General features: G+C 43.5%; 1 protein-coding gene across 2 annotated transcripts in view; it reads right to left on the bottom strand.

Annotated features, from left to right (window-relative positions):
* Positions 1–15,309, bottom strand: part of LOC127004222 (solute carrier family 12 member 8-like) — a 63,741-nt gene that overhangs the window by 45,242 nt on the left and 3,190 nt on the right. The window lies entirely within an intron of this gene.

Below are 15,309 nucleotides of genomic sequence, written 5' to 3'. Positions count from 1 at the left end.
CCCGCGGCGGTGAATGTGGGACAGCGGGTATGGGACAGCGAGCACCTTCAATCGGTAAGGGTTGGATCACAAGGCATATCTCTCTCTCTCTCTCTCTCTCTCTCGTATATATGTATTTATGTATATATGTATCCCTCGGTAATTCTATCAACATTTCTCTGTGGATCTCCTGATAAATGAGTTGATCAAAATAGTTTCATGTATTGAGTTACACCAGAAACAACAACACAATAAAAAAACAAGTATAAAAATGTATACTGTCAGTTTTCAACCTCAAACAAAACCCAACAACACTGAGCCTAAAATATATACTTTTCGCACACACACACACACACACACACACACACACACACACACACACACACACACACACACACACACACACACACATACACGCACGGACACCCCACACAGAACGATGTCACGTCTCTTTAAAACTCTATTTTCATCTCGCACGTCAGTCACCGGAGTGTGTTCTATTTTCATCTCGCTTCTGGTTTCCGTTCGCGTGTCACTGTACACACACATGCACACACACACACACACGGGTCAAGGACTCTCGCATAACACTGGACAGAAAAAATATAAAAATCGCTTCGATGCGTCAACTCGAACGGTGAAAACATTTTATCTCCATCTCGTGTTTGATTTCTAAAACAGGAATTCACGGATACCGACAGGAGTATAAACCGATCAAGGACTCTTACACAACGGGAACACAACAACGCTCTACCGATGCGCCACTTCAGAAATACGTAATATAAATGAAAGGAAATTTCATAATATCGCGACCTATTTATTTCCCTCGTTTCTTAGGCCTAACTTTTCCTATTACGGAGTCTGTTTCGCCTGTTACCTGAAACCAAATTTACCTCATTCCTGCACAGTCCAATTTGTCTTATTCTGGAGTCCCATTATAACTTACCCTTGGGCCTCAGTTTCCCTGGTTTGACACTCAAAAAAGTAGTTACCGGTGTCTACAGCTTATATTTTCGTTTCTCCTAAGCCCTTTTTAATAGCCAGCGTCGTCGCAGTAGTAGTAGTAGTAGTAGTAGTAGTAGTAGTGGTCGCAAGAGCAGCAACAGTAGTCGTAAAAATAAAAATGAACAAAGTAAGCCAGGGAATGAATGACTTGAGGGAAAAGATCGACAATAGCGTGTCTACGGAGGGGAAGGAAGGCAAGAACGAGATGGTGCTAACGACCCAATTAGACCCTCAACTGAAGGCTCTTTGGGAATCACTTCTTCGCTTTTATTCATATCGATGGATGAAGAATAAGGAGCGAATGATCGGTTTCGGTGAGGGGAAATGGAAGGGAGGACGAAGCTGAGTGAAGGGAGAAGAGAAGAGAAGAGGGAGATTGAAAGGTTGCTGCTGATGGCATAGTGAAGAGGGTGAGTTTGATGAGGGGGAGGAAGAGAAGGATATAGTGGTTATGGATGAGGGTGTGGTTAATGATAGGTTACGGAAGTGTGGTTGGGAGAGGGGAGAAGATGGGAAAGCTGTGGTTGCTGGTATGAGAATTAAGATGTGATAATACTTATAAGGGGTTTGGTGGAGAGGAGGAAAATAAAAAGACAAAGATTATATGTGATTGAAGGGAAGAAGAAGAGGGGGAAGCGAGGTTGCTGGTTAAGGAAGATTTGATGGGAAGTGAAGGTGGTGTGAATGAGGGAAGGAAAAGAATACAAAGATTGAATGACTGAAGAGGAGAATATAAGAAGACAAAGATTATATGACTGAAGGGAAGAAAAAGTGGAGGTGGAGGCGAGGTTGCTAGTGAAGGAAGATTTGATAAGGATTGAAGGTGGTGTGACTGAGGGCAGAAAAAGAAGACAAAGATTGAATGACTGAGGGGAAGAAAAAGGGGAAGGGGGAGGCGAGGTTGCTCCATGGTGAACAAAGATTTGATAATTAGTGAAAGGGGAGAGAATATAAAAGAAGAGTAAGAGAAAAAGACAAAGATTGAGGTAAGTATTTTGAGACGATTCTATCTCTCATGCACGTCAACTATTTCCAGAGACCAAAAAAGGATATTATTAGTCGGGTTTTCATGAGTTATTGGTTAATCTCACGTTCATGGTACAGAACCTTTGTCAAACTACCACCACAAAAGGTTATCAAGCTATCCATGGAAATGCCCACAACTCCAACGAAAGCCATGTCAAATCTGAGTGTTTTGGCGTCTGGTTTTCATGAGCGTTATTCTCACGTTCATGGCACAGAAGCATTGTCAAACTACCACCACCAGGGTCATCAAGCTATCCATGGAAATGCCCACAACTCCTACGAAAGCATTGTCAAAGTTGTGCATGTTCTGGGCGCCGCGTTTTCATGAGTGTTACTCTCACGTTCATGGCACAGAAGCTTCGTCTGACTACCACCAGGGTCATAAAACTATCACTGGAAACGCTCACAACTCCAACGAGAACCTTGTCAAATATGTGCATGTGCTAGGGCGTCGGGTTTTCATGAGCGTTATTCTCACGTTCATGGTACAGAAGCTTCATCAGACTACCACCGGGGTCATAAAACTCTCCATGGAAATGCTCACAACTCCTACGAAAGCCTTGTCAAATCTGCGCATGTGCTTGGGGGTCGTAATGTTTCACCCGTCTGCTGCGATTGGAACGACTTTGGCTTTCACTGGTAGCCTGATAAGATAGTCCCAGGTCTTTCTCTGCCTCTGTGGTGGAGAGCGGAGTGTTTCCCATGTGGTATTGGTGTGCTGGATATCCCCTCCCAAGGTGCAGGACTTTACATTTTTTCATTGAATTGTAGCAGCCACTTTTTGATCCATTCCTGTAGCTTGGTGAGGTCTTCTGGTAGGAAATTCGCAGTCAACGGGTTAAGAATATGTCCCTGAATGATTGAGGGGAGAGTGAGAGTGAGGGTGAGGGCACAATATATGATGGGTGAAGGTTGTCAGCCCTCGTCTTTCAGAGTGGCAAAGAGAATCGTTGATGAAAGTAATCGCCCGGACCTTTACCATTCTTTGTTTAGTTAATTTTCGTTCTCTTCATCGATTTCATTTATTATATTTTCCTTTTTTTTCCACAGTAATTTTCATTTTTCTCGCATTTTTTCTTATCTTTTCTCTCCCTCCTGCTCCATTTGTCTTCTCCTGTACACATATTTTATTCCTTCTTCTGCTCCTCCTCCTCCTTCTCCTCGTCCTTCTGCTCCTCATTCTCGCCTGCTGCTCCTTTTTTTCCTTCTCCTCTTTTTTCTTTTTATTTTTCTCCTCCTCCTCCTCCTCGTCGTCCTGTTTCCTCTCCCACGTGAAGGCAAGGAAGTCGAAGCCGATACGTTATTTCCTTCTGGCGAGATAAGTTTTGAGTCCCACCTCGGATTCTCACCTTTACTGGGACCCTCTTAACTGTCCTTTCCGCGGCCCTCGCTACTGCCACGCCAACCTAAGTACGTAAAGTGAGTATAGCAGAATCTCTTCCTTTTTTTATTAATTGCAGTAGTAGTAGTAGTAGTGCTAATAGTAGTAGTAGTAGACCACACAGCCATCGCCTCCCTGTATGCCTCGATTTTTTTTTTGCCTTTTTATCTACTTTTATTTCCGTTTGTATCTGTCTGTATATGTATGAGATAGATAGATGGATAGATAGATAGAGAGTTTATCTATTAATCTGTCTATTGTCTACTATGTCTTTATCTCCCTGACCATTCTCTCTCTCTCTCTCTCTCTCTCTCTCTCTCTCTCTCTCTCTCTCTCTCTCTCTCTCTCTCTCTCTCTCTCTCTCTCTCTCTCTCTCTCTCTCTCTCTCTCTCTCTCTCTCTCTCTCTCTCTCTCTCTCAGCGGGGGCATCTCACTCACACACTGCATGGGGAGAGAAGGAAGGGAGGGACATAGCCCCACACCACCCCACACCACCCCACCCCACCCCACACCATCCCACACCACACCACACCGCACCACACCGTCCCCGCGCGCTCCTGGATACTGGGCGGGAAATTGGTGTTAACTGACCCTCTAACTCCATTTACTTGTCAGTCTCGCCGCCACCTGCCCCCATCGCTGCCAAAGACCGACCGACGTGCAGTGGGAAACAGGATGCAGTACGTAGCGGAGGGGAGAGGTGTCAGCGGGTGTGTGTGTGAAGGTGAGAGTGAGTGTGTGTGTGTGTGGGTGTGTTTGAGTACGTGATTAATTAAAGATAAGGGAGAGGGACGCTATATAGAGAGGATTAGTGTGTGTACAGGAACGTTAGATGGGATAGAGGAGAGAGGGAGAGAGAGGGTCAACATCATCATGGGAGGTGGATTAGTAGAGTCAGGTGAGTAGTCTTAGACGTGACCGACGCTCACATCAGCTGTTTCCATAGGGCGAAAAAGGAGATTAATCGGGTTCTATTGAGTGTTTTTTAGGTTCATGGTACAGAAGAAGAGTCAAACTACCACCAGGGTCATAAAAGTACCCATGGAACTACCCATAAATACTATGAGAGCCTCACATCAACTATTTCCAAAGGCTAAAAAGGAGATTAATCGGGTTCTAATGAGTGTTTCTTTAGATTCATGGTACAGATGAAGAGTCAAACTACCACCAGGATCATAAAAGTTCCCATGGAAATACCTAAAAATCTTATGAAAGTCTCACATCAACTATTTCCAAAGCGAGAAAAAGGAGATTAATTGAGTTCTAAGTGGTGTTTTGGGGGGTTCATGGTGCAGAAGAAGAGTCAAACTACCACCACGGAGGGTCATAAAAGTAGCTACCCGTGGAAATACCCAGGAATCCTATACGAAAGCCTTGTCAAATGTGTGTGTGCTTGGGAGTTGAAATATTTAAGAATATGTCCCTCAGACTCTCCATCGCGAGTATTGGCTAAAGAGGGAAGGTTAGTGGCAACGGCTGCGGCTCTTCACGAGGGAGGGAGAAAGAGAGTGAGAGAGTGAGAGAGAGAACAGTCATTGAACAATACCGCGTGATTTTTTAAACGTCGCATTAGTCCTTGCCAACAATAATGCGGGTGATTTGTCCTTCTCGGCACACACACAGCTGTTGATAAATACTAATTCCACGTTTAAAAGTCTGGCGTAAGTGATGGATGTCTAGCGATAGCGGGTACTGAGAAATGACTGGCGGAGGCGGAGACGCAATAGCGAGAATGCGACGGCGATGACGGGGAAGCAGGTGTTGTTAATTAAGAAAGTGGGAAGCGCCGACCTCACGTAACGATATCGACCAGGAACTGACGCAAACAGGGAAAAGGACAGAATAACGCACGGCGGCAACCAGGAAGCCACAGAGGAGACGCCCTTGATGGAGGAAACGGTGCTCTTGGGAACGACTCCACGACGCTATTCACTTCTGGCTCGTGACTTCGAACAGGACGTGACGCAAACTGGAAAACGACAGACAGGCAACCAGGGAGCCACAGAGGAGAGGAAGCGACGCCCTTGATAGAGGAAACGGTGCTCTTGGGAACGACTCCACGACGCTATTCACCTCTGACTTGTGACTTTGAACAGGACGTGACGCAGACTGGAAGACAACAAGAACGAACGCCGGCAACCAGGAAGTTAAAGAAAAAAAGAAACGACACACTTAAAGATTCGGGGCTCTTGGGAACGACTCCAGGAACGATGGACGCTATTCACTTTAGGTTCGTGACTTCGAGCATGACATGGCGCAGACTGGAAGACGACAAGAACGAACGCCGGCAACCAGAAACTTGGAAAAGAAAGGAAACGACACACTTCAGGAATTCGTACTATCAGGAACTACTCCAGCAACGAGGGACGCCGCTATTCACTTCTGGCTCGTGACCTCGAACAGGACATGACGCAGAATGGAAGAACGACAGTGACGAACGCCGCCAACCAGAAAGTTAGATAGGAAGACACACTTCAGGACTCGGTGCCCTCTGAAACGGTACTGAGAACAAGGGGCATTTTGCTTTTGGCGCACTGTTAACCTGAACGCCTTTTTTTATTATTTATATAAGAGACAAATTAAATAGAGAGGGGGGAGTGCGGACACTATAAGCTGCCTGTCCATCAGCCCTCAAACACCTGGGACGCCGATAAAGAAAATATGAAAGTGAAGGCAATGCGAGAAGTAGAATGAGGACGAGACAACATAGAAGATTATAGGAGAGGAAGGACAGAGAAGTAGGGCAACAAATATCCAAAAATACACAAGTAAACAAAGATAAAAAAAAACTTCCTCGCGAATGATGTCTTCCTTTCTCTTGTCCTCGTCTTCCTCTGCTTCCCCGCTTCATTTTCCTGACAGTCACTTTGTACACGTGTCAGTCTGGCCAGCCGTGTAGTCAGCGGTCTACCACACTGCAGCCCTTATCAGCCTTCCCATGACAGCTGCAGTCCGGCCCGGTTCTGCATGGTACCTTGACATTCGGACACAGAGACGAGTGGATGTGGTGGAAAGACGCGATTACTTGAGACGGATGCCGCGCCAGCACGTCTCCCTTGCAAGGAAACGAGGGAAGCTGCAGACCCGAGTGGAGACAATTTCAAAACTTTTCTGCCGACTGCACTTCCAAACGTCAATTCTGCCTTCCCGGGGACGCCTGGCTCCCTCCAAGCTTTTTCACTCGCCGGAGCGTGAAGTTGCGTATCTGTTCCTTCATTTACCGCGTCCTTGGCTCGAACGGGACGACTTCCGGATGCTCAGTCTTCCCTTATTAACTTTGGCAGAGGATCCTGACGAACAGCCAGACTCTCCTCTAAAGCCGTGCTGCTCGCGTCTACAGACAACGTGGGAATAAAGGGACAGGTCGGGGTGATACCGTCATTCTTAAGATAGTAGTTGAGCAAAATATATTGAGGACAAACACTTACGTCAGCCATAGCCATTGTTGACTACGAATTCTTAATACAATCAAAGTTACACAATCTCGGGAGGCATTATCCTTTGTGGCTAAGTGGGTCCGGTCGGTGTGATAACAACTCAGGGACGTGACTCAGGTCCCGCCCAAGGCATCAACTTTTCTCGTATCCCCGAAGGTTCTGAAACCATCCCCTTGCGACCTGTTGGCCCCGACTCGTGAAGGGAGGCATGGCGGGTGAAGTGACCAGTATCAGACAAGCAACTCGAAGGTGGTGCGCCAGCAGCCACACTGCTCAGTCCCATGTTACAGACATATGTCCCACGTATGCGGAGCAGTGGAGGTTGATAGATTGATTGGACTAAATATTCATGGCCCCACAACTACAGTGGTCATACGGCGCCGGAGCAGTGGTTAAAGCACGTTTCCGACATGTCGGTGAACGCGTGTGGCCGCGGTCTAACACGCCGAGATAAGGCTGCTGCTGCCTGAGTGTTGCTGACGCTGTTTGGTGAAGCTTTAAATCATCATTAAATTTTAATGCCTCGTGCACCAACACATTTTGCCGCTGCACTGTGTGGATATGTGCGGTGTTCGTTGTACCTCACCCCATTAATGATATGCATGCATAAGTATTACATTAATAATCCAGTGACCATGTGGAAACATTAACACCTGTTAATTACACTGTTATTTTTACTCTTTATGTACACACAATAGTATATAAATAAATGAATAAATAAATAAGTAAACATTATAAACAAAACAAATAACACGATATATATAATTATATTGTCTTGCTCTCAAAATTTGCTTACTCTCACATCATATCTTCAAACCCAATTCGTCACACCACCACCGGCTCGGTGTGGGGCTCGGCGGCCGCCCGGCGGGGTCTGTGTCCAGAGTGCCTCGCCGCCTGACCCGCGCAGAGGTCGACACGCTAACCCTCCACCGCCTGCCCCCACCCCCCTTGCCACTGCGGCACCACACTGCTGGGGGCCGCGGCTAATTTGCCCGCAACACCATCAACACCCATCAACACCACCTGGGCTAACAAAGTGTTGAACTACTACCCAACATACGACACACACACACACACACACACACACACACACACACACACACACACTTTTTTTGTGTGCCACATTATTTATAAAACAAACCAAACCGTAACATGTGATCAAATTGTCCGGTGTCGCCTCCATGTAGCTGGCTGAAGTAGAGGAGTGTAAGAGTACTGACAAAAAAATCTAAGTGAATAAAATTAGTAAAGAAAAACAGTAGAACAGACGAGATGGCGCTAGTAAAAACATTAATTGCGCATTTCGCTAAAACTTATCTAGTGCGACACTCCGGGAACGGCTGGACGTGGCTGGCGGGGAGAGGACCAACCTCCGTGTGGCGCACCAGCCGAGTGTCCCTCACAAACACACAAAGTAAATGAGCCGCACTTGTTCCTGAGTCAACAGTAAACAATGCGTGTAAACTTGTGCCGCGTTCACCGCCAGGCTGCCAAACAACACCCCCGTCCTCCCCCCCGCTCGTAACCTTCCTTCGGCACCATCTGACCTTTCAACCTTTCGTATCATTTCACCTGGTGTGAAGGTGATTCTAATGAGGGACTTTCCATCCTCCGTGTCAGTAGCGGGCAGCATTGTGCCACCCGGTCGGTCCCTCGGCGTGAAGGAGACGGAAGTAGAATACATCTCATTTGTTTTTAAAAGGGGTATGAGGGGAGGACCACTATATTTCATTCAAATAATTCATAATGTTTCGTTTGAAAATATAGCAGAGAAGAAAGCATTGCTCAGTTTGCTATATTTCTTGCAAAACATACCAATTCTGCTGCAAATCTGATAGTCCTAATACATCCCTCGCCGTGTGTTTACTAATATGTATCAAAGGTGAATGAAATCAGGTTTCCAGTGATATGTGACCATTCTAGTGCATCAACTAAGCACAGGTATCGACTGTGTCAGGTTCGGCTTTAAGCCAAAATATATTTAAAATGAATATTGATACTTGGTAACTCGGAAACAGTCCAGCATAGAAGATTGAATTGTGTTAGCAGAGTCCGAGCCTCGTCCACAAAGACGGGATACGGTCACACAAACAAATCATATTTACACAGTCTGTTTGTGTCTGCAATCACACTGGCACAAACAGACTGAATAAATACGGTCTGTTTGTGTCTGTGTGATCGAATTTGCAATAGAAGCAAAATATTTACGATGTTGATATTACTGTTGTTGTTGTTGCACCATTATTCAATACTTTTCCATCAAGCTCTGTTTTGTGATGGCATTGTATAGTTTTGCATTTTTTCTCTATTTATCTGTCATAACATGTCATACCTCTAACGTAGTGATATAATCTAGCTTTTTCTCTATATGTAACACGATTATTCATATTTCTATTAGCAAGCAAACTGTACTAATAATAAATTTTGAAGTTTATTTATTTTTTCATACTTATGAATTACTTTAAAAACGCTGTTCATTTAGACTTGACCGAACATAAAAACAAATAACAATCTAAATACACCAACACTTTATCATCAAGCAAAAAATTACGTTAAAAATGTGAACAGTTTTTGCAACAATTTTATTCTTCTAGCTTCAAATTACTTTAAAACATTGTTCCTTCAAACCCTCCACAACACAGCAACAAGTAACATTCCCTAAAGCACAACACTTTTAATCGTGCTGTTACCAAGAAAGTGCTAAGTTAAGAGGCTACATAACCTCAGCTGTCTTTATTTTCTTCACCAGTAACAAATTAGGACACCGTTTGTATACACTCAACCCGACACAGCAACAAGTAACATTCCCTATAGAACATGACAGTCAATCACGTTTTTACCAAGGTAGTGCTACGTTAAGAAGTTGCTTAGGTACCTCTATTTTCTTTACCATTTACAAATTAATTCATGACACCGTTCATTCACACCCGACGCAACATAGCACCTAGTAACATTCCCTATAATTCATATGTTTATACCAACAAGTGCTACGTTGAGAGTTTGCATAGTTATAGCCATTTTTTTTCTTTTACCAGTCACAAATTAATTCAGGACACACTTCATTCACACTCCGCCCAACACAGCAGCAAGTATAGCGGCGTTTTCAGGGATACAAGCGTCCGCCCAATCTGGTTAACGCGCCATGCACAGCTTTCAGGGTTTCCGCGGAACGACCACGCGTGTCTACTGATTGGGAAGTTTCCGCGCGAATTAGAGACCAGGTACGCACGGAGGCCCTTCAGGTGATAAACTTTACGAGTGTATAAACAGCCTGAAGCCCCCTCCTGCACTGCACTCCCGCCCGCCCAACATTCCCTCTGAGGCTTGCTGGTGGAGGCGCGGATGGTAAAACAACACTTGCCGACACCCTTACCGAAAAATAACATTCACCAACACACTAACCAACACCTCCCCTTCCATGCCCTGAATAACACCCTTCACCCACCTCACCTCCTCCCCGTCCCTGCTCACCCAATCCTCCCCCAACACTTCTCTACCCATCTCATTTCCTCCCCTTTCTTATTCACTCAATCCTCCCCAAAGTTACCTCATTTCCCCACCACCTTCACCCACCTCATCTCCCCTTCCCTACTGAACTAATCCTCTCCTACATTCATCTCCCAAACCTTTCTCCACCTACTTCACCAGTCCCCATACATTCATCTCCACAACATTTTCCACCCACCTCATATCCTCCCCTTCCCTCAAAACTAACATTCATCTCCCTTACCCAATCCCCACTGTACGCAATTTCCACCAACCTCACTCTTTCCCAGTTTCCCCACATTCCACTTTATCATACGCTCTCCAGTCCTAGCTCTCTCTCCTTCAGGTTACACTCAAGCCTCTCACTCAGTCCCACCCCACTCCAGCCCTCTCCAGACCCTGACATCACCGCTGGCAACTCCACCCAGCCAGCCAGCCAGCCAGTCTCCAGCCTCCACCCGCCAGACTTTCCTCTCTCTCTTCTCTCTTCTTTCCTCTCGTGAACGTAGCAGCAAATTTCTCCTCTCTATGCCTTGCTCTCTCTCTCTCTCTCTCTTCCGTACCGCTCCACCCCGCCCCGCCCAGCACCGCCCGCACTAAGTATATAAGTCTGCCTCGCCGCCTACTGTATGTGTTAAGTAATTTATCGTTCTCGTATGTTTATTCTGGTTCTTCTTTTCATTAATTAACGTTCTTCTCTCTTTTTTCTCTCTTCCTTCGTTTTCATTTATTCATTCATTCACTTACGTTCTGTTCTTCATCCTCTTCATTCGTTATCGTTCATTCATCGTCATTTTTCTCTCATTCTGATCTTCATTTTCATTCACTTATTCATAATCCTCTTCATTTTCATTCTGCCACCCTCCTCTCTGCCTCCTCCCCTCCCGCTTCCCCGATGATAATTATTTTAGAAGGTTATGGAGACAATAATGCAGGGAACACACACAGAGTTATGTTCTACGAGGGCGTTTAGATTAATTCAGACTGCGTGTCGCCTTTTAGTTGCTTTTTCTTTCTTTTCTTTTTTCCTGTTCAATGTCCACAAAAAGCTACCTTATCACCCCACTACCTTCATCCACCTCATCTCTCCATCTCTGCTGACATAATCCTCCCCCTACATTCATCTCCCCAACCCTTCTCCACCTATACCTCACTCCCCTTCACTCATCTCCCAACATTTTCCAGCCATCTCATCTCCGCCCCTTCCCTGCTCATCATTCCTCCCTCAATACGATACTTATTCCCCCTTACCCAACCTCTTTTTCCTGCGTCCCTCCTCTTCCTCATGCTGCAATTCCGTCTCTATTGCACACTTCTCGAGCCATGTATAAAGTATTGGCTGTTAGTTAAGTTTCTTAATGGTAGTGATTGCAAAAAACAGAGGCGTGGCAATTGCTGCATTCGGATTTTTTTTTTCTGATTATTTTTCTTCCCTTCTTTCCACTCTTTTTCCCGCTTCTCTCTTCTTCCTCGTGCAGCAAACTCTACGCAGCACTTCCTGAATCATGTATATAAATGTTAATGGCTGTAAGTTAAGCCTATTTATGGTGATGTTCCCCCTTCTAGAAAAATGAAATAAAAAAGGAAAAAAAAATAATGAGGGTTGGATTTTTTTTGCCTGTTTTCCCCGTTGTTTCGTCAGTGTAGGAAAAAAAGGTAAAATAATAAAGTACAAGTGAGGGGCGAGCATGCTTACAATTATTATTAACAGGCTACCGTACCGGCTTGTGCTTCCCCGCTGCCGCCTCGTTACTTAGGCTTGTTTCCAGCGAAGGATTTTCCGGAACAGCTAATAAAGGAGCCCTTTTGCGCCAGATATATTTGAAGTAAATAGAGCAGTATCTCTCCCCAATATATGTAGGAAAATCCATGCGCAAAATTTTAATATATTTTGAACTATAAGCCCCCGGCATTAGCGGCTGCGAGGAAGGAGGGAAGGGAGGAACTAGATGCCGGGGCTTGGTTTGGCTAGACTAAATTAAACATTGCACTTGTTGAGAAAAAATATTGTAATGAGTTTTTATTCTGCTGTTTGCCCAGACCCATTATAATACTCATGACCATTTTTTTTTTCATCTTTATCAACTCCCTCCCTTACATTCTTGGGCCGAGTTGCAGCAGTCTGTTTGAAGCCTAATTAGGAATGTTTCCAATAATTCGTCGTATTTTTTTCTTAACACGTTTCTGTATATTTTTAAAGACCCATAATGTTCCCTGGCCAAGTTGACACCTTCTCTATGTATAACCCTAATATTGCAGAATAAACATACCCTTTGTTATTTGATATGACGTATAATTAAACCCTAATATTGCCGGTGCTCATCATAACCAGATGCTGCTAATTGCAGAACACTTTTTTTTTATCCTGTAAGCGGAGGCCACCATAGATTCCTTTCGGCGTTGTTATCACAAATATTCTTGAAAACGAGCACACACACATTTATCGTCCTTATATTATGGATTTCCGTCATATCCTACACTGAAAAAGAGAAAAAGGTGAATAATAAAAATATATGGTGACGAGAATGAAAATGAATCCTAAAATTAAAGCAAGAATAAATGGTAGGGGAGGAAAATTACTAAAGCCCTTATTCTTAAACATTTCGGTACCCAAGTTCACGTATTTGACAAGGCTTTCACAGGCGTTTTGGGCATTTCCAGGGGTATAGTTTTCTGACCCTGGTGGTAGTCTGGCAAGCCTTCTATACAATGAACGTGAAAAAACACTCGAGTGAACGAATTTACCCTCTTTTTTGGCCTTTAAAAATTATTGATGTGAGAGTCGGAAGTGTCTAAAAACATCAACCTAAGACTATTATTATTATACATCAGCATTTAACCATTTCAACGATAACTACAGAGTGGAGGAGACAGTGTTTGAGTCGGAAATAGGAAAATATAAGAGGCTGAGTAAAACTATCTGGCAACACTGATAATGGGCCGTTGTAAGATAAAGAAAGGGACAAATTCATATGGACGGTAAAGAACAGTCCTTATTTATCTTTCGTAGGCGAGGGCGATACGATGCTTCAGTTTCATTGACAATATTATTCCTCAACACACATCCAAACATTTCTCGGACCGTAAAATTAATGTGGAGGGAAAAATTCGGGTTTAATAATAGCCAGCAATGCCGCTTCATAACAAGGTAAAAAAGGATTATATTCACTCCACCGCCTCTCCAATGACAGGATGAAGCTGTTTTTTTCTTCTCAAAACCAACTTCATTCGTTTATTTTTTACAATCGTACCAGACTAATTCAAATACAGTTTAGATACGGAGATTAGCACCGAGGCCACGCGCAGCAATAACATGACTCCTGACTTGACATACCAGAATAAACAAAACGTTCTTAGTGCCTCATAGGTTAATAGCTATTTATTCAACTATGTTATAAGCACCCCTTCCAAATCTATCCTCGTGATCTACTAGCCTAGCCACACCGTAATAAGATCAACATAATGCCTCACAAATTAACAGCTATTTTTTCAACTACATTTTAACCCCTCTGCCTATCCTGACCCACTTGCCTAGTCACATCGTAATAAGCTCAACATAATGCCTCACAGATTATAACAGCTATTTATTCAACTACAATCTATCCCCTAACCTATCTTCCTGACCCACTAGCCTAGCAAAACCGTAATAAGATCAACATAATGCCTCACAGATTATAACAGCTATTCATACAGCTACATTATATCCCCTAACCTATCCTCCTGACCCACTAGCTTAACCACACTGTAATAAACTCATCATAATGCCTCACAGATTATAACAGCTATTCATACAAGTACATTATATCCCCTAACCTATCCTCCTGACCCACTAGCCTAGCCATACCGTAATAAGATCAACATAATACCTCACAGATTATAACAGCTATTCAAACAACTACATTATATCCCCTAACCTATCCTCCTGACCCAATAGCTTAACCACACTGTAATAAACTCAACATAATGGCCTCACAGATTATAACAGTATTTATTCAACTACATTCTAACCCCTCATCCTCTCCTATTGACCCTTTAGCCTATCCATACCATAATAAACTCAACATTATTCCTCACAGCCTATCACCTATTTATTTAACAACATTTTAACCCCTCAGCCTCTCCTCCTGACCCCTTAGCCTAGCCATACCGAAATAAGCAGAATATAGTCCCAAGTAGATTAATAGCTATTTATTCAACTACTAGCCCCGCCGTAATAAGCCCAGCGCAGTGCCTCACAGATTAATAGCTTGGCACTTGAAATTCATTAACTGCCACTCCCAACAATTAAACACGAGAAATGAATAATTAGATAAGCATAAGTAGTACCAAAAGTTGGGAAAGTTTTGTTTTGTTTTGTTTTGGAACGAGTAAACTAATCGGGAAAGTTTTATAATGTGAGTGTTTCATTAATTATTAATCGTAAACTCTGTCCATCCCAAAGGATTCATGCACGATATAGGAATCATAATTAAATCACCGCTAAATTCACACAGGAAGCTTGCTTGTCTGACTGTCTAATCATATTTAATTAGCAAAATGTCAGAGCATACACGTTTCCTTCCGTCTTATATCATAAATTATAACACTGAACATAATTACGAAGGAGGAAGGAGGTTTGCTTGTCAGACGTACCACCTATTATTTTTATTCAGCAGTCAAAAAATTTCCGTTTAACGTCCTTATTTTCCTTTATGGGGTTGGGCGGGCTATGAGTCTTTCCCACTCACAATATAATAACCTAACCTATGCGAAGGATGGAGGGAATATTAAGGTGGTACAAACTATACTGCCATAAATAAAATGGTTTCGTTCTCTGAGACGCTAAAACGAGGGAATATATATATATATATATATATATATATATATATATATATATATATATATATATATATATATATATATATATATATGGTACGTACCGAAACCTGTCATAAATAAGATAGTTTCGTTCCTGCAGATGCTAAAACGAAGGATTATTAATGTGGTACGTAC

This window comes from Eriocheir sinensis, chromosome 27, assembly GCF_024679095.1.
Source record: "Eriocheir sinensis breed Jianghai 21 chromosome 27, ASM2467909v1, whole genome shotgun sequence".
Taxonomy (NCBI): Eukaryota; Metazoa; Arthropoda; class Malacostraca; order Decapoda; family Varunidae; genus Eriocheir; species Eriocheir sinensis.
This window is presented reverse-complemented; position numbering and strand designations above follow the sequence as displayed.